Genomic DNA, 26,263 nt, shown 5'->3' with positions numbered 1-26,263 from the left:
CCTTCTCTTTTGAACTATTCTAAAACTATACTTTCTGGTCCCTGCTGGCTTTTCAACCTTTTCCTTGAATGTGATGTTCTCCAAGTCTCCATCTTTGGCTTGCTCCTCTCTTCCCTCTAGGTTAGAGTCTTGAAGAGTCTAACAGTCTCCTCTGGCAATTTCATTTATTCCCATGGCTTCAACTGGGATCTCTGTGTAAATAAATGCCAAACCCATGTCTCCAGGGCTGACTTTCATTACGAGTTCCAGATTCACATCTCTAACTGTATACAAGAAAACATCTCTACTTGTGTTTGTCACCAACATTTCAAACTCAGCTTATTCTAAACCAAGGTCAATATATTTCTCCTCAAACCTGCTACTCTTTCTGACAACTGTTTCTTTTAGGAGCACCACCAGTGACCCCATCTCTTATGTTCGTAACCTCTGAAAATTATTTAACATAGATTTTATGTAATGCAGGCTTAATGTATGCCTAGATCCCCTGACATGGCTTAAGGAGATGTTGAGAACTTGCTTCTAGGAGACAGGAGAACTGGTGTGTTCATGGACATTCTGTGTTGAACTATCCACATAGTTGGGAGCAGCCAGATGGCCCCAAGAAATAGATTTGGGGTTTTTAATCTTTTGCTTGTCTTTTTTTTTTTTAAGTTCTAGAAAAGGAGACCTGGGAGTTTTAGCCACAGGGATCCAGCAATTCAGGAATCTGGGTAGAAAATTGTAGTCAGCCCATCAGGGAAGCTTTGAGGAGCAAGAATCCAGAATAATCACCCAGTGGGACTTTGGACTTGAACTTGGTGGTACTATTGCTATGTGGGAACTGAGTTGAGCTGTGAGCCTAACCTCCCTCCTCTCTCTAGAGATCAAGGGGGCGTGTTGTTGTTATTCAGGCATTTCAATCATGTCTGACTCTTCATGACCCCATTTGGAGTTTTCTTGGCAAAGATACTGGAGGGATTTGCTGTTTCCTTCTCCAGGTCATTTTACAGATGAGGAACTGAGGTGAATAGGGTTAAGTGACTTGCCCAGGGTCACACAGCTAGTAAATGTCTGAGGCCAGATTTGAACTCAGGAAGATGAGTTTTCCTGACTCCAGGCCTAGCACTCTGGCCACTCAGCCACCTGGCTGCCCCTTCAAGGAGATGTAGGGAAGATTGTTCCCCCAAAAGTTTAAGTGAATGTTTGGATATTTGTTCTTGCTATACCTTTGAAGTAAATATTCCTTGGTAAAACATAAATTAATATTAAATGGTTTAAAAAAAAACTTGAATACTACTACTGGTTCCTAAAAATGGGGAAGGGGATACAATTGCTGAGGGCTTAAGTTGATGACAGAAGAACAGAGATTCCTCAGGTTGCTGGAGAACTCTAGAGAAAGAAGCAATATATAACAGACTTGGCCATAAAGTCACATGTTACATTTATTTTTTGTTTTCTATTCACATGTTTTCGCCCCTTAACAGAATGCAAGCTCCTTGAAGGCAGGGCTATTTTCTTTTTGTCTATGTAGCCCTAGGGCCTAGCAGAAGGCTTGGTACATGGCAGGAGCTTGATAAATGTTTGCTGAATTGAATTAAAGCCCTGACTTACCTTTTAAGTCCCAGATGAAATGCCCTCTCTTCCAGGAAGGCAGATCCCTCAGACATCACATAGAGCATTCTTCTGTAACTCTAATGCACTCATCGTGTAATATCACTTATTATAACGATCTCTGTTGGTGTCCTATCTCCTCCTTAGGCTCCATGAGTATGGGGACCATGTCTGACCTAAATTTGGTGTCTCTCCTAGTGCGTAGCATGTTGCTCTGCACCCAATAGGCGCTTTTCAAAATGTTTTATTGTAAGCGTAGCTCTGCGGTTCTTTGAAGATTGCTGTTACCACAAAGCCAGCTTTCCGCTGTACCAACATTGCGATGCTGGGATGTTGATCATGTAGATTCTAGCTTTAGAATAAGTCGTTTGATATTTCTGGCAGTTGGTTTATTGTTCCGATCATTTTTCATCTGCAGTATGATAAAATTAGAGTATCCTGAGCCCCTATCAACTAATAAGGAGTATAAGAAAGAGGGAGAGTCATCAGTTTTAATTATGGCTTGCTGGGCCATTAACCGGTTATGTGACCTTGGGCAAGTTACTTAGTCTTTCTAAGTCTCAGTTTCCTCATCAATAAAATGGGAGAGTTGGATTAGATGATTTCTAAGGTCCTGGTGGAAATGAGAAGCCTGCCTGTAGTGAATGTTTTGCACCATTAACATGTGAATTGGCCACATGTAGATCATTTGAACTCACTGTTAACGTAATTTCACCACTGAAGCAATCTTAGATTAGTCACGTAGGCCACTAAGTGGCGCAGTGGATAGAGCACTGGGTCTAGAATCAAGAAGACCTGAGTTCAACTTCAGCCTCAGAACCGTAGGCAGGTCACTTAATCCCATTTTCCTCAGTAAAATATGGATTTATAATACCACGGACCTCACAGGGCTATTGTGAGGATCAGATGAGATAATATTGGTAAACTGTTTAGCCCAATTCCTGGCACAAAGTAGGCACTTAATAAATGTTCTTTCCCTTTCCTTCTTTTCCCCTTCCCCTATTGGGAAGATACACCAAAGACTGTGCAGCACCATTTATGCAAGCAAATTTAATTCATACTCAATTCAACAAACTTTTATTTAGTGCTTACTGTGTGCCAAGCACTGTACTAAGATCTGGGAAAACAAGTTAGTAGGGGATTATTAAGGCACAGTGTTTTGTATGTTGCCAGTCATGGTCACTGTGCTGAGTGTCTTTGCTTAGTTATTTTTCTTTGTTATAAGGAGAAAAAAAAATATTTCTAAGGAATGATTTCCATAAATGACTGGAATGTAAAAATCAAAGGCCTCAATGCTTTTGTTTTTTTTAATTTAAAAAGGTTCTGGGGAACAAAAATCTAAGGTTATTAATTTCTTCACACAAAGATGTGATCTTGCCTTGATACAGAGACTTGGACCAGAACTTGCCTATCCTAAGATGCTGTGGTTAAACACAGGCTACAAGGGAGCTGTGACGTGGTCCACGAAGGCCTAACTGCTGTGTGATTAACCAGCACCTTAGTGGGTGAAATTCAATCCTGAGAAGAGGTGATGATTCAAGGTATCGGTTTGTACTTGTCAGGCCCAGGGCTGGTCATAACGTCCTGAAATGAAAGATGAAGCATCATTGGAATGAAAATACACCAGAGTGATCCCCCAAAATCTGTGACAACTCATGGCAGCCTACATTGACTGGTCCCCACCTTCCCTAAGTGAGTAAGCTTCCTTTCCCACCGTCTTTCAGCTCAAACCATGCCCTCCTCCCTCTCCCTTTCTCCTCCTCTCTCCTATCTCTTCTTGGTCTCTCTGTTTCTCTGTCTCTATTTGCCTCCCTCTTTCCTCCTTTCCTCTTTTTCCTTCTCTCATATCCTTTTCTCCTTTTTTCTCTACTTCTATTTTTCTCTCTTTTCTCCCTTCCCCCCTTCACCCTCTGTCTGTCTCTCTCCCTTTTTAGTTCCCTCCTTCCTTCTCTCTCCTCTCTTTCTTTTTATCTCTATTTTTTCTCTCTCTCTTTCTTCTTTCCCTCTCTCTTTCACCCTGTCTTTCTCTGTGTGTCTGTTTCTGTCTCTGTCCCTCTGTCTTTCTCTCTCTCTTTCCCCCTCCCCCCACAATTCTATCTCCCCCTCTCCTTCTCTAAAAGTAGGAAAGTGAGAGAAGATATGCGCCAGAGAGACAACATACTTGGCACTTAAAATAGCACCTTTCATATGTGATGCTCCCAGAACTCTTCTTCGCCTTGTCATAATCACCACAGAACCCTGGTGAAGCTGATCATTATGAGGAGCTGAATTTCCTGGCAAAGGGAAATGAGGCCCCCAGAGTCTGTAGCCTGCCCCAAGGTCCTGGGAAAGATGGAGGGTGTGGGGGGGTGCAGGTTGGGGCTCTGAGACAGAGCTGCAGTGACAGCCCAGCCTTGAGCATGTGAAACTCCTGAGACTTCCCCAGCCCTCCCTAACACAGCCAAGCTTCCCTTCCTCAGTGGCCCCAGAACACAGGGAGAAGCATCTGAAGGCAAATGAAATGCTATGGGCTTAAAACCCAACCTCAGAGGAATAGGAGAGTGGTTTAGGAGGAGGTAGTGGAAATCACCAAAAGGAAGCTCTGTATTCTTTCATACAACATGTAATTACCTCTCAGCAGAAGATGTCATGGATTTGTAATGAAAGCAGACAGTGGGGGAAGAGAAACTCTGACAAGCATTTGATTTCTCATTTATCTACCTAACTCTTTATTAGTTTACTTATTTATACATTCATCTATCGACCTGTCTGTTTATTTATTTATTTGATACTTAAATACCTAAAGCATTCAGGACCTTCACTGACCGAGCCCACCCCACCAGACCAGGTCAGGGCACATGTCCTGGTACAATGAGTTGGAATTGGAGACAAAGAGCCCAGGTTCACTGCCACTTACTAATGTGTGACCTTAAGCAAGTTTCTTCACCTATAAAATGCTGTGAATTGGACCAGATGACCGCGAGGGTCCCTCCCTCCCATTTCTAAATCTAGGACTCCCTTTTCCCAATACCACCTAGTCAGAAGTTGCCTGGGAGTTTTCCCCAAGCTCTCCTTTCTTTGGCTCCTGAACCATCCCCTGGCATCCCCTCCAGAATGGCAGCTCCCTCCCCAGTGCAGGACAGCCTGGCAGTCCCTAATCAGCTCATCCCTCCTGCCTGCTGCAGCTTGTTAACCAGGGCCTCCTGATCCCTTTCCTTCTCCATGACAACGGTCTTCAGAGACACCCACTTCTCTGCATCAGTTACCTCTCAGGGTCATGTTTTCTGGCAAAGGAAAGAGAGCCTGTTTCCTGAGTTCTCTGCCCTCTGTGGGGGCTGTCTGCATCCTGGAGAGGAAAAGTGGGGTGGTGGTTGTGGGAGGAAAGGAGGAGAGCCCTGGGGTGGAATGATTGGTAGCTCCCGGAATTGGTCAGGTGAGCAGAACCTGGGCGTTGAGCCAGAACAAACGGGCAAACCCAAGGCCAGGCACAAAGGACCCTGTGTGAAGTGAAACTCCTAGCCCCAAATCCAGGTCAGCTCATATTTCCTAACACAAAAGGAACTGATTCCCAGGCCAAGCTGGGTGCGGTTTGTGGGCTGCACCCAACTGGAAGAGCCAGACATGGGGCTGGGAGCTTGGACTCCGGGTGACCCAGCTCTGTGGACTCAGTTCTCACTGGAATTTCTCCCTCAGTCTGCAAATGGGCAAGTTGGAAAAAGGTCTGGGTGGGCAGGTTACACCCTACAGTCAGTGTTTGTTTTGCTGCTTCTAGGCCCCTCTTTTTCCTGTGGGAAAGGACTCCTCTGGGTCGCTGGGCAGTTTCAAAAATAATAGTAATACAGAAACTCTGAATGATAGAAGATTCCTCAGCCACATTAATTTAGCCAACTCTGTAGATTAGTACAGGCTTATGGTCTGGGATAAATTCATGTAGGCCCCAAATAAGTCAGGAGACAAAGGAAATATCGATTTAGAAGGAGACTGTGGGCATATTCTTCAGGGCATCATGTTGAAGTACAATCAATCATTCAATAAGTATGTATTGTCTACCGTGCTCCATTCACTGTGCTAAGAGTAAGAGTATATGAATGATGAAATACTCACTTCCCTTCTGTTAGGTGAGACCACATGTAAACAGAGATGTACAAAATAGAGACAAGGAAGCTGGGAGGGGCGGAGGGACACCACTAATATACTCAATAATGACTTGGCAAAGATGAGGAAAATGGAGAAACTGATTGGTAGATGAGATTGCCTTGTAGACAGATTTAGATAATCCATGTTGACTCTTCATTTTTGTCAAAGCTCAGTATGTTATCATCCAGTACAGGCTGATACCACATCTTGAAAGAGGAAGAACGTCAGACAAAATGCCATGTTTCAGTAGGCTTAGGTTTGCTATGGAGCAGGCGTGTGACCTTGGACAAAGTTCAAAGTATTTATGAAGTACCTACTACACGCCAGGTGTTGTGCTAAGCTCTGGGGATACAAAGAAAGGCAAAAATAGCTCCTGACATCAAAGAGCTTACATCCTAATGGGGGAAGACGATATGAAAACAAATGCGCATATATAAGATCTACCCAGAATAAGAAGATGGGAGGTAATCTCAGAGGGAAGACATCGGGAGGTGGGAGGGAAGGCAACTTCAAAGGAAGCCAAGAGGCAGAAATATGGAAGAAATATTCCAGGCATGGGGGACAGCTAGTGAAAAGGTACTGAGTCAGAAGATGGAGCATCACTCAGTTTTCTCACCTATAAAGTGAGGAAATTGAACTAGAAATTGATTTCTGATGCTAATGTATTTTCTTCTTTGGATGTGGAGTTTAGTTTTCCTTGTAAGAGCTATCCCTTCTGTAAGAGATGTACCCATCAGTGGTCTACAGCAGACTCACTCTTAATAAGGTTACCCCTTTCATTGGGAGCCATTTTTTCCCAAAAGCTAGCCACCACCTCCTCCTCCTCCTCCTCCTCTTCCTCCTCCTCCTCCTCCTCTTGTGCTGTGTTCCCTGTAGAGCATGTGGACCTAATTATAAAATGAGACCCAGAGAAGTTGAATGACCTGCCTAAGGTTACAAAAGTAATATATGTTAGGATCTGAACTCAGGTCCTCTTACTACAATCCCAGTCCTTTTTATAATAGCATCATAACTAGACTACATACCCTTAGTTTTCCGACTCTCTAATCTGTCCTTCACATAACTGCCAAAGTAATCTTTTGTAAGACACATGGGTTTACTCCCCTAACTTACACTGGCACTGACAATTTGGGTCCTGAGAAAGATAGCTGCTACCTCAGTTTCTGGAGATAATCCAATTGTCTAGCCTCCCAGCAGTGCACGAACCCCTACCAGTGCACTTCTCCTTAATCATCCAGTATACTTGACACTTTTAGAAAAGACATATACTATAGGTGAACAAGACAACTTTCAAAGTTACCTGTTGAATTTATTACATACTTAAAAAGAAAAGCAAGCTCTATATAATAAAGATTTGTAGTTTCATGTATAATCTTTTCATTTTATTTGGTGTTTGTTAAATTCAGAATTTTTTTAAAAGAATTTTTTTTAATGGAGAAAAAAGGGCAGCTGCACAAATAAATTTTGATCTAAAAAAAGGCATTTATTTAAATGTGACCACAAGAACCTGTTACAAAGATTTTCCCATGAAAACCTGGACACATTCTCCTACTAATACACAAGGAGCCTGTGGGAGAAAGAGTGGGCATGAGCTACAATGGGAGTGAGGCACATACGTAGGGAACACATATGGCTAGGTCAACTTTCAGCTCTGGCAGAGCAGTACCTCAATGTCCTTACTCTAGAAAATCCTAAAAATGAATGTTAAAAATTGTCTTTACATGTAACTGGGGGGAGGGAGGGAATAAAATATTATTTAAAAGAAAAAAAATTTAAGCAGAAAATCCTGACAAAATTAACTAGGTGAGTCAAGGGAAGGTGAGTGGGTTGGTGTTGGGGATTGGTGAGTCTCTCTACTATTTGACTGGGCTGGCAGGTAACAATGTCTCCAAGAGATGGATGAACCCATTGCTGGGCTGGGGCAAGCAGGTTGCTCAGCTACTGCTGATCTGACTTCTCATTAGGTTTAGCTGCTGCTGGATTGGATAGATCAGGTTGCTTTGTCCAGACTGAAATCAAGACAGGAATGGCTGGACAGGTCATGTTGCTGCTAAGTGGCTAGGGCAGGCAAGGAAGGTCGCTCGGCTATTAGGCTATTGCTGCTGGCCAGTCAGTAACCACTGGGCTTTTTACAGAGTTCAATATTTCTTCGGGATGAGTTAATCTGCTGGACTCCCTGACGTCACTTTGATGAGCAGCTGTAGCCTTCTCTGCCTCCAGCCTCCAGCTCTGCTGAGCGTTAGAGTACTCTTAAATGAAGAGACAAAGTTTTCTATTGCCCTCTTCAGCAAAGGCATTTACCTTAATTTAAGATTGGCAGAAGCCTCTCCTCCAAGAAGGAGATAGGAGAGGTCTAACCTGCCTCGTTTAACAATTCTTTCTAATTCAGAGTAAGTTGCGTTTTTTTTTTGACTAAGTAATAGTGGCCATTCTTTGCCTCATTTCTTACCCAACCTTAATTACTGAATGGCTTGCCTCAATCAAACTGAGATCTGTTAAAGACCTTACCTTAAAAAGGCCAAGGTCTCCCACTGCATCCAGTGTTACCTCCAGTCTTCCTGACTTATATCTTGCCACTGGACCCAGATGGTTTTGGAGGAGAAAGTGAGACTGATGACTTTGCACAGTCCTCCCTCACTTAAATCCACTTGCATGTCACAGCATCACCTTCCTGATGTCTCTGCTGGCCTTTTCATAAACATTTGAGTCATTCTAGCCCCAAATCATCTCTAAGGTGTGGTGTTTCCTTTACATATGAAAGGGTTCACTTTGCATTTCAATGTCTCTGTCTTTTGACCATAAGATCTTCACCTTGGCTGAAGACAATACAGGTACCTCTTTACACTTTCCAATTTATAAGCCTGTTAATGGTGCTCCCTATGAAAGACCTTCAGTGGCTCCCTACACAAACCAGGTTCTTTTAAAATACACAACCTAGAGGCGATCTGATTTGAGATGAGAGGTGAGAGTGGTGGAATAAAATGTTGGCTAGTCAAAGACTGCTCAAATTAAGGAAATCTCTACATATAAAGGAGAGACTTTATACTTTGTTTCATTTACGGAAGCACACAATTCTAAATATCAGTTTTTAAACAAATTTTTAAAATTACAAGTGAATTCAACATTAATTGGTGCTTTCAAACTGTTTTCAAATGAATCTAAGTGTAGGAAATGGGGACCCTACTTTATCCTGCCAAATACCCGTGAGACCTTGGGCAAGTCACTTAATGGTGACTTGGCCTCATTTTTCTCATCTGTAAAATGGTCTGGATTTGATGGTTTCTGAGGTTCCTTCAGGCTCTAGAGCTATGATCCAATTAGACTAATTCATTGATATTTTCTTTAAGTCTTAGTATATTGGGCTTCATATGAAATAAACACTCAGTAAATATTTTTGAATGTCTAAAAAAAAGACCAGAGATCAAAGTCAAAGCCGGGAGGAAAAATACTCTTCCCAGCCAGAATTTTGAGAAGGCCAGACAGGCAATCCATTTGGAGGGCTGGGGTTAGGAAGTGGTACAAAACTTCACACTGAGCAGTTACCCCAGTAGGCTGAATTCACAGCCATCAGGGGTGTGGCACAGTCAGCAAACCGGCTCTGAGTAGAAGGAACTCAGGCAGACCTGGGAGTAGGGGCTGGGGAGAATTGAGATGGGTGAGGAAATGGGGAGGAAGAGCTCAGCAGAGGACTGGGCTAGGACTTTTCCTCTGGGGAGCAGCAAGGGGAAGAAGGAAGGAGGACTTCTGCTTGAAGATTAGACATCAAAGGACTGGCTTCCTGAATGACGGGATTCTCCACTAGTTTGAGTAGAGTCAGGCTGCCTTGCAAAGGGTGGGAGTTTCTTGAAGGTTGGTCCGTAGCCAAAGAGATGTAATTAGAGCCAATTCCAAAGAGCTTCACACCTTGATTGTTTGGAAGGGTTCTTCCACGAGAGGGCCGGCTAATGGGGCATATGTAGGAAAAGAATAGCACTGTGTACGAAGAGACATGTTGGTGTCTGTGGCATTGCCTGACTCTGAAATATGGATGTGCACGGTTGGACTTGATACTTCTTCATCCATGTCCTGTAGCCAAGGCATGACCAGACCCATGGAAAGAGCCCAGCTACCTTGGCCATGGAGGCCAATTGGCTTCCATGTCTCCAGTCCCTCTCTCTCCAATCCACCTTTCCCACTAGATTCTTGTTAAATTTACAACCCTGAAATATAGATCCGATCATGTCACCCTTCTACTCAAAAAATCCTCAGGGGCTGCCAGTTGCAATATTTTTTGGATAAAACATAAACGCCTCATCTTGGCATTTAAAGAATTTCATAATCTGCTTCCCATTTACCTCTCTAGCCTTTTTTCCCAATATTACTTCCATTTTATGTACTCTTTTCCAGTCAGATTGGCTTTTTAGCTGCCCTCCTACATTCCATCTCTTGCCCTCATGCCTTTGCACAAATGGTCCTCTGTGTCTGGAACACACTCCCTCCTCACCTGCCCTGCCGTGAAATCCCTATCTTCCTTCAAGACGCAGCTCAGGTACCACCTCCCACATGTGGTTTTCTTGACCCCCAGTTGTTAACATTCCTTCTCCCTTGAAATTATTTTTTATAAATTTGCATGTATTTACTTCTCTGTGTAAACATTGTATCCCTCCTATAGAATGTGCACTTCTCAAGGGAAGGGCTATTTTTTTTTTTGCTTTCTAGTAAGACAAACGTGGTTAAGTGACTTGCCCAGGGGCACACAGCTAGTAAGTATCAAGTGTCTGAGGCTAGATTTGAACTCAGGTGCTCCTGACTCCAAGGCCAGAGCTCTATCTGTTGTGCCACCCACCTGCCCCTGGGAAGGGTGATTTTATTTTTTGTTTTGGTATCCTTAGCACCTAGCACAGTGCCATTCACATAGTATGTACTTAAATGCTTGTTGACTTAAATGAAAGTGAATTGAAAGAAGCCCCAGACTCTCCCAACTTCCTTGACTTCAATTCAACAAACTTTATTAAGTGTCTACTGTGTGTAAAGCTCTAGACACACCATCCTATCCTAGGTAAGATGGGGGCTGCCACTGCTTTTCTCGTTTCCCTCAGTGAGGGTGGGGATTCCCTTTGCGGGGAGAGAGGAGGGACAGCAGTGGAGAGGTAATTAACAATCATTCTTCTCTCTGTCTCTCCCTCTCTCTCTGTTTCTGCCTTTGTCTCTCTCAGAAGCTACATACCCTGATGCTAGCATACCCTCATGTGAAGGCAATACTGGGAAGTCTCTCACAGAGCAGATGCTCTCTCAGCTACACTTCTATTGTGCAATGCAAACAGCAGGTACATATAGAAGTGTGGGCCTTGGGCACGGTATCCTCTGAAAACCAGGGTCTAATTTCCATAAGGCTCTGTGGATCAGGAGTGTCTGCTTCTCCAACACCTGTAAGCTTCCTCTCTAAGATGGTTGTAATCTGACAGACTCTCTCAAAATAAAGGGAGGAATGCAGGTGTGTGCATGCATGTGCATGTACATGTGTGTGATTGTGGGGGTAGTAAGGTGTTTCTTAGATGGGAAAAGAGAAGACAGTAAAGGCTTGTAACTATGACAATAAGAATGAAAAAGGGGTGGTTTCCAACACACCGTTTCTTAAACAATTAAGAATGTAAGTGGAGCAGCTAACTGGGACAGTGGATAGAGCACTGGCCCTGGAGTCAGGAGGAGCTGAGTTCAAATCTGGCCTCAGACACTTGAATGTGTACTAGCTGTGTGACCTTGGGCAAATCACTTAACCCCATTGCCTACAAAAAAGGGGAAAAAAATAATGTAAGTAAGATACTTGAAGGCAAGGGATGTTTCATTTCTTTCCTCATATCCCCAAAGCCAAGCACAGTTCCTGGTTCATAGTAGAGGATGAATAAAGGCTTGTTGAATAAATGACTTAATTGGTCCCAATTAAGAAGGAATATTTCAAAATGTTTTCATTCATTCAATATATATTTATTAAACACCTACTATGTGCAGAAACTGTGCTAGTTTTTGTAGATTAGACTTGCATAAGGTATAAGCCCTACTTTCATGGAACTTATGATCTCGTAGAGAACATGGGACGTGGATACAAACAACTTTATTACAAGGCAGTATATGCTAGTTGGTGTTTTACACTGGCATCTTCAAAATGTTGAAAAAAGGGAAGTATGAGGTAGTTGGTCCCTGAAAGCCCTGGCATATATATCTTAGCTTCCATATGGTTACAGCTGGACAGAAGGGCTTCAGCTCCCTTCCCCCACCCCTCTAGGGAGTTACTTGCTATGCATCCCGGACAGTAGACATCAGAGAGATAGAAGGCATAGTTACTTCCCTTTAAGGTCCACCGAGTGACACACTTCTTTTAGTTTAGTGACCAATACTGTCTGACAAAGCCTCCATAACTCCTCCTCCCCCTCAAATCATCCTGATGGGAGGAACCAAGACCCAGATTTAGGGTTTGCTGTGTCATCCTGGAATAACAAGCCCTTTGTCAGTGAGAAGTATTTCCTTGGGAGTGAACAGGGTACCACAGCACACACTCCATGGGTTACATATTCCCCATTATACAAGGAAAGCCACTGGCATGTTCGGTGGGTCCCCAGCGTAGAGCTTAGGGGGGTGGGCCAGGCAGGGTTGCAATCTGCAGGGTGGAGAGAATATGCATCAATGAAATTATACCTCCAAGTGCATAAGTGCAGAAAAGGGGGGGGGCCGCTGGGGTAGAGAGCTCACTTCTGGATGAGATGACTAGGAAGGCTTTCATTGAGGTGATGCTTCTTAGCCCTGAAGCAGGGATAGGGCTTTCTGTAATCAGATATGGCAAAGAAAGCATTCCAGGTAGAGAGAGTAGAATCAACACATATACAGAGTTAGGAGAGCATATGTATAGAATATCAAGTCGTCTAGTTTGAGTGGAGTATGGGGTTTTATGTAGGGTAGTTCTGCAAGGTAAGCATAGAAAGGCAGTCTGGTGCAGATTGTGGAGAACCTTGGACAGCTACATGGTACAGTGGACAGAGCACAGAGCCTGGAGTCAGGAAGACCTGAGTTCAAATCCAGCCTCAGACATTTACTAGCTGTGTGACCCTGGGCAAGTCACTTAACCTCAGTTTGCCTCAGTTTCCCCATCTGTAAAATGGGGGTAATAATAGCACCTACCTCCCAGGGTTGTGAGGATCAAATGAGATAACTAAGTACAGTGCCTGGCACATAGTAAGTGCTATATAAAGATTAGCTATTATTATTATTATTATATAGCTCTAAGCTCATATTCTAATGGAGGAAGATAACACAGAAAAGGAAGCTGTAAAGGGGGAGACAGGATAATGCACAGCCACATGATGGAGAGGCCCACAGTGCAGCCTGGTGAGAAATGAAGAAACGGCTGTCCTGGGTACCCTCTTTAAATGGAGTCATTCAATCAGAGGGAGGGGTTGCAGGGGCAGAGGGTACTTCTGAAGTGTGAATTCCAGGGTTAAGGTCATCTTCCAAGATAAAGATGTTTCTGGGACATGATGGAGAAGTGCAACCTTGGGGCAGCTAGGTGGCACAGTGGATAAAGCACCGGCCCTGAAGTTAGGAGGACCTGAGTTCAAATCCGGCCTCAGACCAAACACTTGACACTTACTAGCTGTATGACCCTGGGCAAGTCACTTAACTTCAATTGCCTTTAAAAAAAAAAAGAAGTGTAACCTGGTGAGAAACTTAGAAGCTTAGACTTACCTAGAACTCTAAGATCAGTGACTTGGGTCAGGGTCACAAAGCCTTTATGTAGCTTAGACAGAACTTGAACCCAGGTCTTTCTGGCTTTGAGGCCAATTCTCTTTCATCTATATCATACTGCCTTTGACAAAAGGTATTAGTAAAAATAAAGTTTAGATGCTGTGAGTACACAGAACTTGAAAATAAGTGCTTATTAAGTTGGTCAGCTGTGTCTGACTCTTTGTGACCCCATGGACCATAGCATGTCAGTACTTTTACACAAATAAGGGGGAATTCCAGGCCTGGAAGAAAAGGGGAATCCCCAGAATGGAGGGAAAAAAATAAGAAGAGGTACAAATTTTACTAATGTATCACATCAGTTACAATAGCAAAGGAGGTGAGAAGGAAATTCAGACAAAGAAGGGGGTGGGCTGGCAAATGGAAGCCTAGAAAATGTTTTCTTCTGGTCCAGGGCCTGGCAGGATTCAGCAGAGCCTGGGGAATGCAAAGACTGTGAAGTCCCATCTGTAGCACCTTCACTGCTGGGCCAGGCAGGGCCTTGGGAAAACTCACAAACTCCCTGTGCCTCTCTCTCCTTGGAGAGAACAGGTCTGGCAGAGCTCAGAGGTTGTCAGGAGAAACAGCTGCGCTAATGAATCACACAAAGCCAGCTGAAAACACTCACTACAGGCTTCTTTGCTGCTGCCATCAAATACCTTAGAACCCATTGATCAGGCCCCTAATACTGCAGAAGGGACTAAGCCCTCTCACGAGCTATGCCCCTGAGCCCAAGCTCAGACCTGTCTGGCCTCACCCAAGCTTAAGGCACTGGGGTTAGTAACAAGCGTTCCAATATTGCCCAGACCACTCCCCTGTGAAATCCCCAACAGACTGCCAGACCTTCTCTTTGGGCCTAGCTATGTTATGTCAGCCCTGCCTTGGTGCAGAATTCCCTCCACATTCTCTAGAATCTGAGATCACTAAAGATCCCCTGGCATTTCCTGCAAACCCAGAGGTGCTAATCCCAGGACTGTGGCTAGTGTCCAACTAGGTAAGCGTTTGTGCACTGCCCAAAAGTTCTGGTAAGGGGAGGCACTGAATGCTTGCTACCCAGTAAAGAGAACTGTTCTTACCCATTGTTTCTCCTAATAGAAGGGCTTGCCGTCTGTGAAATAGGAATCCTAGGAATCTAGGTGGCACAGTGGATAGAGTGCCAAGCTTGTTGTCAGGTAGAATTGTCTTCCTGAGTTCAAATCTGGCCTCAGACACTTATTAGTTGTATGACCCCGGGCAAGTAACTTAACCCTGATTGCCTCAGTTTCCTTATCTGTAAAACAAGCTGGAGAAGAAAATGGCAAACCACTTCAGTATTTTTGCCAAGAAAACCCCAAAAGGGGTCCTGAAGACTTGGACACAACTGAAAAATGGCTCAACAGAGGGTATTATCTCCTCTTCACAGGTGAGGAAACTGAGATTGCATTATTTACATACGAACAGCTGTACAACAAAGTTAATTGGTTACATTGCTGTTTTGTGTTAAGTTAATAATCAATCTTTTTTTTTTTAATTTACATTGTGCCAGCAGTTAGAAGACCTGGGTTCTAATCTTGCTCCTGCTGCTAACTCACTATGATCTTATTCCACTTTATCTTTCTCTATGGCTCAATTTCCTCCCCTATAAAATGAGGCTAATAATAACTGTATTCCCACTTGATAGGGTACTTGGGAGGATAAAATGGTTGAGTCGATAGGAAATATTAAAGTCATCATTCAAACATAAGTTGTCATTAAAAACAATACTTTACTTTTAAACTTGGCTAGTGTTTGTGGCCTTGATGTAATGTGAGGCAATGTGGCATAATAGAATGAACCCCAAATTTATAGTCGGAGAACCCTGATTTAAATCCTTTTCTGACCCTGAACCCTCTGTGTGACCTCAGGAAAGATACTTCCTCTCCCTGAAACTCATCTTCCTCATCAATAAATTAAGAGGTTGAACTAAATCACCCCGAGGCCCTTTCCTGCTATGGATCTATGATGTTATTGATTGTGTGACATGGGAGACACTGACACAGACCGCCCAGCATGGCGTGCCCTCAACAGAGAATGCGCTGTGCTCTATGAGCAAAGCAGGATTGAAGTAGCTCAAAAGAAATGCCAGATCCACAGATTTAGAGAACCCACCCCAAATGTTCACATGGACTATTTGTGCCCGACCTGTGGTAGACTATTCCGAGCTCCTATTGGTCTGATCAGTCACATTTGTACACAGTAACTTGACTCTAGCATAGTGACATAAGTTTGATCCTCTTGGAGAGGGAAGGACCACAACTACTGTAATGAGAGGACAAGCCCCGTGTGGCCTCCAGGCTGCAGGTTCCCCACCCCTGTCTTAAAGCATACACAATATACTCTGCCTTTTACTGACCCTTGCAGAGGTTTTGTGAGCCTGTTTCAGGACATGCATAATGGAAGGATTTTATCTACTTGGCTTGAGAGTAAATTCAGGCATCTTCTGATTGTTTCTGATTGCTTACTGACAAAACCCTTTTCAATTGTGAACACAAAAGGTTTAAAGGGGTGAACTCCTTCTTTCTTCGCTGGGAGTAAGCAAGGCAAGAATTGCTACGAGCCTCTAGATGGGGTGGGCATCTGGGCCCCAGAAAGGAAAAACCCTAGACTTTCCCACGTGGCCAAATCTTGGGTGTTTTCCCTAAGGGTATAATCCTCCCCTCCATTGTCTTGCCTCCCTATGGCCCCAGGCCACTTCCCACCCTTGGTAATTCTATTACCTCATAGACTACTTGGCCACTCCTAGATCCCTCCCACAGTCTTTCTGTATATAAGGTCCATCTTGTCTCCATTAAGACGCTGCAACTCTTATAATCTAGGCACTGCTCAGATTCCTAAAATTTAGCCGCTGCTTAAATTCTTAAAATCTAGCCACTGGTCTATGTGGGGGTGCAACTCAAATTAAAAAAAACGCTTAGAGGTTTTTCAAGGAGAAACAGAAAGTTAAGAATTTATTATTATTATTATTATTCGGATGTCCCTCTACCACTATGTTCTGATGAAAGGAGACGGAGTACAGGAGCTAAGAACCAAATTAAATAGCTCTAACGGGCAAATCCCCCCCTCCCACCAACTGGCCAATGTTTTGGCTCACAATCTATGGAAACAAAAAAACAGAACAAAGAGATCTATATTTAGCCCCTTAGTCTGCTGAAGTAATGCCAAAGAAGCAATTAAAGATGTGTAGTCAAGCTAGACACTGTACTGTATAGCCAGGTCACCATGACCGAAATATAGCAACAGATGTATCAACAAAATGCAGAGGGGGTTTCAAAGGTTTAACAATGGCATAAGTGGGGGGGGCACCTGGGGCTGGATTCCCATAAATCAGGTGATTTCTAGTAAACCAAAACTTAGGCCTGTCAGGCTGTTATGTCTGCCTTGAGTCTAATGCAATTTCTATTTATTCTTCTAAGAAGTTTTCACGGGACCCCTCATCCCACTCAGCCTTATCCCAAACCTTAATTACACTGAGGAGTCTTCACTGGGGCATCCCATTCAGGTCAGATTCTTATAATCTAGCCAATACCTTACTAATGTTCTAATAAACCCTGTCTTTGGCTGAAAGAAAGCTTGGGTCAAATTCTTTCGGGCAGGACCCACATGTTGTGATCTTGAGGTCCTAGGACCCCTGAACCCCTAAACCACATCAGGGTCCTCTTTCCCTGTATGGCACCTCTTCTATCTCTGTACATTTCATTTTTTCATGGTCTTGGGTGAGAGAGAGAACCATTGTTGACAATTTTGCGAGTTTCTTAGGGTAGGGAGAGCCACCAAAGATCTCAGCAAATGGAGTTGATAGCAGCAGCATCTGAGGTTAGTGAGAAACCAGCCCTCGGGAGCAACCTGCTCAACCCATGCCCCAGAAGGTTGACCCCAGGGCTGAGACATCATGTTCTGTAAGCAGTGGAGTGACTCATCCATCTGCTATGTCACACTCAGAAGTGAATTTGTCAAAGGAATGTTTTATAGAAACCACTTAAAATTTGAGCCCACCCAACCCAAGGACCAGGGTATATGAAAGGAAGAGGGTGCTTTCAGTCTGATATACCTTCTCAGTAAATAATGCCTTTGTAAAGGGTAATTGATTTTAATTGATTAAATGATATTGAGGAAATATTACTTGGCAGTTGATATTAGGGGAAAACATACCAGATCAGGGCTCATGTCTAATAGTATAGAAAACCTTTTCAGGATTACCCCTAAAATCCCGAGGAGAAAAGTCATAGCTATAATTTAGGAATGAAACCTACTGCTATTAGTTAACATTCATGTAGCACTTACTTTGTGCCAGATACTGTAAAGCACTGCTAAGTGCTTTACAATTATTATCTCATTTGATCCTTGTAACAGACCTGGGAGGTAAGTGTTATTATGACCCTCATTTTACAGCTGAGGAAGCTAAGGCAAATAGAAGTTAAGTGACTTGCCCAGGGTCACCTAGCTAGTCTGAGGTCATATTTGAACTCAGGTCTTCCTCACTCCATGCCTAGCACTCTTTCTGCTGTGCTATCTAGCTCCCTACTAGTCTGAGGGTGCCTTAGGAGAATGAGCCCAGAGCATGGGCTCCTAGATCCTATGATCTTAGACTTCTGAGGTCCTTTCCAGCTCTAATCTGTGGTCCTTTGAGTCTAATTTAAGGAGTACCATTGTATCTGTGAATTAAATAGGTTTTCATCACTAATCAATTTTTCAGCCTAGGAGAAGGTTAGTTGCTCCCAAAGGAGATTTGTCTGGTGGCTGGTGGTAGATGAGAACTTGTTGCTGGGGGAGAGAATGGAGGAAGCAGAGACAGTGACAGGCAGACCCCTGGAAACAGCTAAATGGACAATTTGCTCCACCAGCTTGGAGGAAGTCATTCTACTCTGGCTCTGTGGAAGAAACAAACTCGTATTTTTCTTGTCTTAACTTCTCCCCTGTTCCCTAGAGCAGGCTGGTGATGTGGGACAGAGGTGTTTCAACCAGAAAATAATGATGAGAAAGAACATCTGTACTTCCCTTGGTCTGTGCCAGGAACTCTACTCCCTGGGGTTCCTGGCTCTCCTCTCCCTTTAGGGCAGGGCTGGATAATAGCTGAGGAGGCCAGGTTGTGGTAGCTCTTTAAGGCAAGCTGAGAACCAAACCCTAGTTCTCAGATGTTTCTCTTTTAGTTATAACTGAGAAGCCCTTGTAAACTGGACTCCCTGCTACTTAGTTTCACCAATTCAGTTGCTGTCAGTTCTTCTTACCACCTATGTGACTGGCAGAGTTTGGTGGGATCTTAGGTGTTCTGTGAAACCACATGGCTTCCAGAGTTCCTCCCCCCACCCCCTTTTAATCCTGGCTTTGAACAGAGTGGGAAGCCCAGGTGCAAACTCTCACAATTCCTGGCTCCCAGTGGCACCAGCAGTGCGGCCCCTGACTGCTCAGTCCTTCCAGTGGTCTCTCCCTAAAGAGTCCTCTACCCACTGACCACGTTCATTCAGTGTGCAAACCATATTCATACTACATGCAAAGTGCTGTGCTAGGCATATGGAGGAGTGTAAGTCATGGTCTCCGTCCATGACTATGGAAGTTTTAAGCTATTAAAGTTTAAAACTGCACTAAGACACCCAGTATATGAATGCAGGACAGATGTTGGGAGCAAGCCTGGAGCCCATGTATCTTCAGCTAGTGCTAAATGTCTGAATGGGTTATGGGAGACAGCACCATGGGTGGAGTTCAGCTTATGAAAGTTAAGGGCAGCCAAAAAAGGAGATGAATGGGGGAGGGGGAAGGGGGGACTTCCCCTAAGAAATGGAATATAAAAGCTGTGATTTAGAAGAAAATTTCTAAGGGGGGAGTAATGGGAAGAGGAGGGAGGGAGGGAGGAAGGAAGAGAGAGAGATGGAGAAGAGAGACAGAGACAAAGAAACTGAGGAGGAGGAAGGGAGGTGAGAAAGAGTGGAAATAGAAAGAAATGGAGAAGAAGGAAGGAGAGGAGACAGAGATGGAGATGGAGAAAGACAGAGAGAATCAGAGAAACTAGGGAGGAGGAAGGGAGGTGAGGAAGAGTGGAAACAGAAAGAGGTGGAGAGACAGGGACAGAGGCAGGCAGAAGGGAGGTGAGGAAAGGAGGAAGAAGGAAAGAAAGTGAGACTGGAGGATGGGGAAAAGATTGTGGCCTCAGGGGCCACACAAATGTTCCCTGAATTTAAATAAGGAAGGGTTCATTGTGAATTTCTACTTTCTTCTCACTGGCACAGTTTATCCCTTGCAGTGTCCTCATCCTCCATCCTCCAGTCTCTCTTCCGCCTGCCTCTGTCTCTGTCTCTCTCCAAGCTCAGGTGGAGCTGGCTCCAGCACACCCCTGGGTGTAGCTATGCAAGGATGTGCCACAGAACCAGGTAGCTCAGGGCTACCATTAGGAAAAGAAGAGGCATTTCAACAGACAACAGAAAGTCATTTCTCAGAAGCTAGAGCCAAGCTGACTGTAATATTTTTTTATAGTCTTTTTCCTTTCTGATCATCAGTGAAACAGCTAATCATTTCAATTTTCAACTAATACTAGTGGAAATAGTGGATACTTTCAGTAATACTAATGAAAGTCCAAAGGGCCCAGCACCATGCTAGCTGTTGCGAGAGAATACCAAGAAACATGAGACAGTCCCTACTCCCAAGGTTAGGGGAATGGGGTTTAAACTTGATGTCTCCCAGAAACAAAAAATCTTTTTCATACCAGTATTCTCCTGGTGCTGGATGACTATAAGACATATGGAATACTATAGTCTCTGAGGAACTGCAAATGAAAATCACTCCGAGAACAATAGAAAAGGACCTGATAAGAGCAAGCTCTAACACATTGCAAATGAGGAATTATATTGGATAATTGGGGTAGCATGTGTCATCCAAAATTTTTTTTGATTGAAAAAGAAGATGTGACAAAACAGATGGAAAGCCAATGGATGGACACTCTGGGAGCTTCACTGGAATCCTGATGTTGATAGAGTGAGGAAGGTTTACAGCAGGTGGGATGGAGCTCCTGTGGTGAATTTATGGAAAGAACCACACAGGATGAAACAGAAATCCTCTGTTTGGCTTTTAAAGTCTAACAGCTGGTCCCTTCCTACCTTTCTGGTCTTCTTACACCTTATTCACCCCTGTGTACTTTGTGATGCAGTGATTCTGGTTTCTTTGCTGTTTCTCCCAGGAGATGCTCTCATCTCCTGACTCTGTCATCTCTCCTGGCTGTTCCCCTTGCCTGGAATGCTTTCCCTCCTTGGACTCCTGGCTTCCCTGGCTTCTTTCAAGTCTCACCTGAAATTCTACCTCATGCAAGAAGTCTTTCCTGCTCCCCCTTAATGCCAGTTAGTACTTTTCCTCTGAGATTATCACTAATTTATTGTCAGTATGTATAGCAGTAAGTTCCTTGAAGACAGGGTCTGTTTCTGTCTTTCGTTGTATTTGTAGTTTTTAGGAACTGACAAATGATTATTAACTTGGCTTAACAGGATGGTCGGGCCTAGATGGGTTGAAACCTCTACCATTTGTTACTGATATCTGTGATATCAGATCCATTGGAGTAAAATCATAGATTTAGAACTGGAAGGGAACTCAAAGGTAATTTTCTCTAACCCTCTTATTTTACAGATGAGGAAATGAAAGTCTGGAGAGATGAAGGGTAATACAGGTAGTAATATAGGGCAGCTAGGTGGCAAAGAGGATAGAGCACTAGGCCTGGAGTCAGGAAGACTCATCTTCCTGAGTTCAAATCTGGCCTCAGACACTTACTAGTTGCACGACCCTGGGCAAGTTGCTTAACCCTTGTTTGCTTTAGTTTCCTCATCTGTAAAATAAGCTGAAGAAGAAAATGACAAACCACTTCAGAATCTTTGCCGAGAAAACCCCAAATGGGTCACGAAGAGTCAGACGTGACTGAAATAACTAAATGATAAAACAGGTAGTAATTGGTGGAAGTGGAATTCAGACTGAGTTCCCCTAATTCCAAATTCAGATTTCTTTCCACCATACCATGTTGAGACTTAGACACATGAAACAACTAGGCATGAAACAATCAGTTCCACAATCCTCCCCTCAACCCAAGTATATAATAAAATGCCAAACCGAATATAATGGAAGACAACATCCCAGCACAGACTTCTGGGAAGGCAGGTAGCAAAGCACAGTATTTTTGTTTCTAGGGGATAGAGGTCAGGAAAGCCAGATTCATTCCATCTCATACAAAATGCCAATAAAAAAAAAAAAGATCTTCCCCTTGCCCCCATCATTGAATTTCTAAAGAGAAATAATGCAAGCCAGTATTTGAATTTGAACTGACTGAAAATATGTAACAATGAAGGTAGATTGAAATAGGATCCTAGCATTGGTTGTCGCTGTTCAGTTGTTTCAGTCATGTTGGACTCTTCATGACTCCTTTTGGGACTTTCTTGGCAGAGATACTGGAGCTCTCTGCCATTTCCTTCTCCAGCTCATTTTACAGATAAGGAAACTGAGGCAAACAGGGTCACACAGATAGTAAGTGTCTGAGGCTGGATTTAAAGTGGTAAGACTTGCAGGCAAGTAATTCAAGGCAACCATCACCTTGGATATCTAGGAAGTCATAGGATTTAGAGCTGCAAGAGATTTTAGAGATCATCTAGTGCGATCCCCTTATTTCACAGATTAAGCGAATGACCCCAAAGAAATGAGGCAAGTTGTCTAAAGCCATGAGGGTAGTAAACAAGAGCCAGGATGTGAATCCACGGACTCAGACTCCAGATCCAGTTTTCTGCTTCTTGGCAATTGGTAACCCTGCTGCAATCCTGCCTGGACCAAAAAAATATGAGTTGGGGGATAGGGGAGGGTTTGTAATAACAATAATGTTGCCCTATGGTCTAGGGCTTCTCTAAGGGCTGGATCTAATTCTGACGCTTGACCTGAAAGGGTCAGGTTCTCTCTGGCTTGTTGCTTCCACCTAGAAAAAAAAATCTCTAAATATACTCATGGTATAGCTTGTGTCCAGGTTTCCCCAAACATGGTAAATTGAGTCCACAGTACCTACACAGACACTCATAAAGGAGGCAGGAAGGGAACAAGCATTTATTAACTATTTACGGTGCCAGGCACTGTGCTAAGCACTTCACAAATATCTCATTTGATCTTCACAACAACGATGGGAGGTGGGTGCTATTATTATAATTCCCATTTTACATATGAGGAAACTGAGGCAAACAAAGGGGTTTTTTGTTTTGTTTTGTTTGTTTTTTTTAAAGCAACTTGCTCAGGGTCACATAGCTAGTATCTGAAGCTAGATTTGAACTCAAGTATTCCTGACTTCAGGCCCAGCTCTCTATCCACTAGACTCAAAGGATTCATAGTAGCCCATGAGAAAATTCAGAAACATTAAACACTTGGATAGCCCATTAGCTATCTCCTGCTATGGGCCTTATACTTTGGGGATCAGGGAAGTTGTTGAACAAATGCTGCTCATTAACTTTATTTTTTGAAATTTTAAATTTTTATTTTTCCCTGCTTACATGTAAAAACTATTTTTACCATTTTTTAAAAAAGATTTTTGAGTTCCAGATTTCTCCCTCCTTCTACTTTGAGAAGGTGAGCAATTTGATATAGGTGATACATGCAAAGTCACCCCCATTAACTTTAGAATTATAGAGGCTGACCAACTTATGACAATAGCAGGGAAGGCCTACATCTCCAGATCTCTTGGTCCCCCAAGACCCGGATCTAGTTCGACAACTTCTGGGCAAAGGTGGGGGTCCACTTCCATCTCTAAGGATCATGCTGTTAAGGAAATCTCCCTTTAGGAGGTCTAGTGCTTGGCCATTGCAACTCAGGAATTCTTGATGTCTTGGGAACTCTCAAACTTGCATAGAAAGTCTATTTTTAGGAACTTAAAATTCTGGTTTCTGACCTATGCTCAGAAGGAAAATAGAAAAAGAATCTGGTTAAGAACCAGATGTCCTGGAATTCCCTTCTCAGGCCCAACATGTGAATAACTGTAAGTTGTCATTTTCAAGTGGGGGTAGGATGGGGGATTGGTGGTACAGAAATATACTCTATACTCTGGTCTGGACATACAAGGGAGGAATGTATGTGGGAAAAAATGGACTTTTATAGACTATGGGGGGAAAGCAGCTCTTCTGATGACAGTCTATCCACTACTCTTATTTGCCAATCATCTTAGAGTCAACCTGTCACAGGGAACCATTCAGGGGGGTTCCCTATGTTCTCTCAGCAAGATGTTAGAGCATGTGACTATATCCACGGAAGGTACTCTTCAGACAAAGGACTATGTCCCGTAATCTCATCCAGGTGATTAGGAGGAGGTGGATACATCATACTGATCAGCTCCCTTAGTAGATAGCATGTATATAGTACTTTAAGGTTTGCAAAGCATTTTCTGTGTATTATCTCGTTCAATCCTCATATCTTTTTGAGGTAGGTACTATCATTATCCCCATTTTGCAGATGAACAAACTGAAACTGAGAGAGGTTAAGTGACTTGCCAGGGTGACCTAGCTTAGTTTCCAGATAGTCCAAGTCTGGATTTGAATGTCTTCTAGATTCCAAGTCCAGCAGCAGAGGAGGAGGAGGAGGAGGAGGAGGAAGAGGAGGAGGTAAACTCCTTAAATTTCACAAAGTACTTTATAAATATTATCCGATTTGGTCCTCACTACAACCCTGTGAGATAATTACTTACTTTAATATTTTAATTTAGTAATACTAATTTCATACTTTAAAGTTAAAATTAAATTTAAAAAATTAAATTACTTTAAAATGAGGTTGATATGTGTACTCTCTTTAATGACTCAGGTCACAATCCGTCTCTCTTTTTTCATTGACATGTGACTCTTTTCTATGTCCTCCTGTAAATTCTCTATAGGGGATCCCCTCAACATTCTTGGGAACCTTCTCCAATATCCCTTAACTTTGAGGGAACACCAAGGCAGTACACAGATTGTCCATCACTTACTACTCACTCTCAAGAGGACCATCTCCTTTTTGGGTCCTACATCTCCCATACAGTTGTTCATTGGAAATATGCTGCAGTCTACTTATGGCCACTGTGGGCTTCTCCATTGCCCTTTGTGTGACCTATAACTCTAATTCTTTGGAGACTGTCATGTTCCCTGACTCAGAGACCTGTGATATCAAAAAGATTCAAAGAAGCTTGGGCCCCTTAAAAGCTTTGTACGTTTTCTCAAACGCAATCCAGTCTGTTTTCTTCCCAATCAATTCTAGGCCTTGTTTGCTGTCCATCTGTACTGTCTTTCCAAAGTAAATGTACTGATGTGATGGCTTGGTTCTAAGACCATCAGGGTGATATCCTGGGGAGACCCCAATAAGCGTCAGGGAGAGCAGTGCTTTTCTTTAGCTAATTATTCTTGCTAAATAGGTGTTAAGCTAAATTGTTGCTATTTGCCGAAGTTGTTGACCCTCTACAATTTCAACACCTTTGGGCAAAGGTCTAGTCATCCTACCCTAGTTACAACTCTGAGATTACTCAAAGTAGATTATCAGAAAAGGCTAAGGAGGAAGTAGTACTTAATCTATCATTTCTATAGGCTTTAAATTGAGTTCTTCACAACGACCCTGTGAGGCTGATAGTCTAAATAGTAGCATCCCTACTTTATAGGTGAGCCTTAGAGAGGACAAAGACTTGCTCCGGGCACACATTAAATCAGTCAGTAAGTGTCTATTGTTGTTTTTGTGTCTGACTTTTCATGAGCCCATTTGGTTTGTTTATTTTTTTGGCAAAGAAACTGGATTGATTTGACATTTCCTTCTCCAGGTCATTTTATAGATATATATTATATATTAAATATTATTAATTAATTGCTAATTAATAAATATTGATGTATAATATAGATGTTATATATTAAATAGATGATATATATATTTTTTATGGATGGAGGAAACTGAAGCAAGCAGCTTTTAAGTGACTTGTCCGGGGACACACAGCTCGTAGGTGACTGAGGCCAGATTTGAACTTGGCTAGAGAGTCTTCCTGACTCCAGGCCCAGCATTCTTATCTACTTCATCACCCAACTGTCCCAAGCATCTGTCAAATACCTGCTATAGGTCTGGAACTAGGGACACAAAGAAAAACAAAAGATAGTCCCTGTCCTCAAGAAGCTTATAATCTAGCAGGAGAGACAATATGCAAACAATCAAGTGCAAGCAACTTATGTACTGGACAGATAGGAAATACTCAACAGGAAAAGGCACTAGAATTATGAGGTGTTAGGAAAGGCTTCTGGTAGAGTCGGGACTTAAAGGAAGCAGGGAGGCAGAGAGATGAGGAGGGAGAGCATTTCAGAGATGGGGGACAGCCAGTGAAAGTGCCAGAAGTCAGAAGATGGAGCAGCTTGTTCAAGGAACAGGAAGGCCAACGTCCCTGGATTGAAGAGTAGGTGGGAGGTAGAGCGTGGTGTAAGATGACTGGAAAGGTGGAATGGGGTGAGAGCAGGGTTTCATCATGAAGGTCTTCGCACTCCAAACAGAGCATTTTGTATTAATCCTGGAGATGCTAGGAAGCCACTAGAGTCCACGGAGGTGGAGGGTGGGGAGGGACAGTCAGATCTGCCCTGGAAAATCAAACTCATAGGATCCTGGATTCAGAGCCAGAAGGAACCTAAAGAGGCCATTTAGTCTTACTCCCTCATTTTACACATCAGGAAACTTTGTCACAGAGATAGTAAGTGACTTGCCTAGGGTCACTCAGCTGTAAGTTGCTCAGCCTCAGCAGGATTTGAAACCAGGTCTTCTGGAGTCCAAGTCCAGTGCCCTATGGAATCTGCCGTGCTCCAAG

Source organism: Phascolarctos cinereus, unplaced genomic scaffold (genome assembly GCF_003287225.1).
Source record: "Phascolarctos cinereus isolate Bilbo 61053 unplaced genomic scaffold, phaCin_HiC Scaffold_4;HRSCAF=312, whole genome shotgun sequence".
Lineage (NCBI taxonomy): Eukaryota > Metazoa > Chordata > Mammalia > Diprotodontia > Phascolarctidae > Phascolarctos > Phascolarctos cinereus.
Note: the sequence above shows the minus strand (reverse complement) of the source record.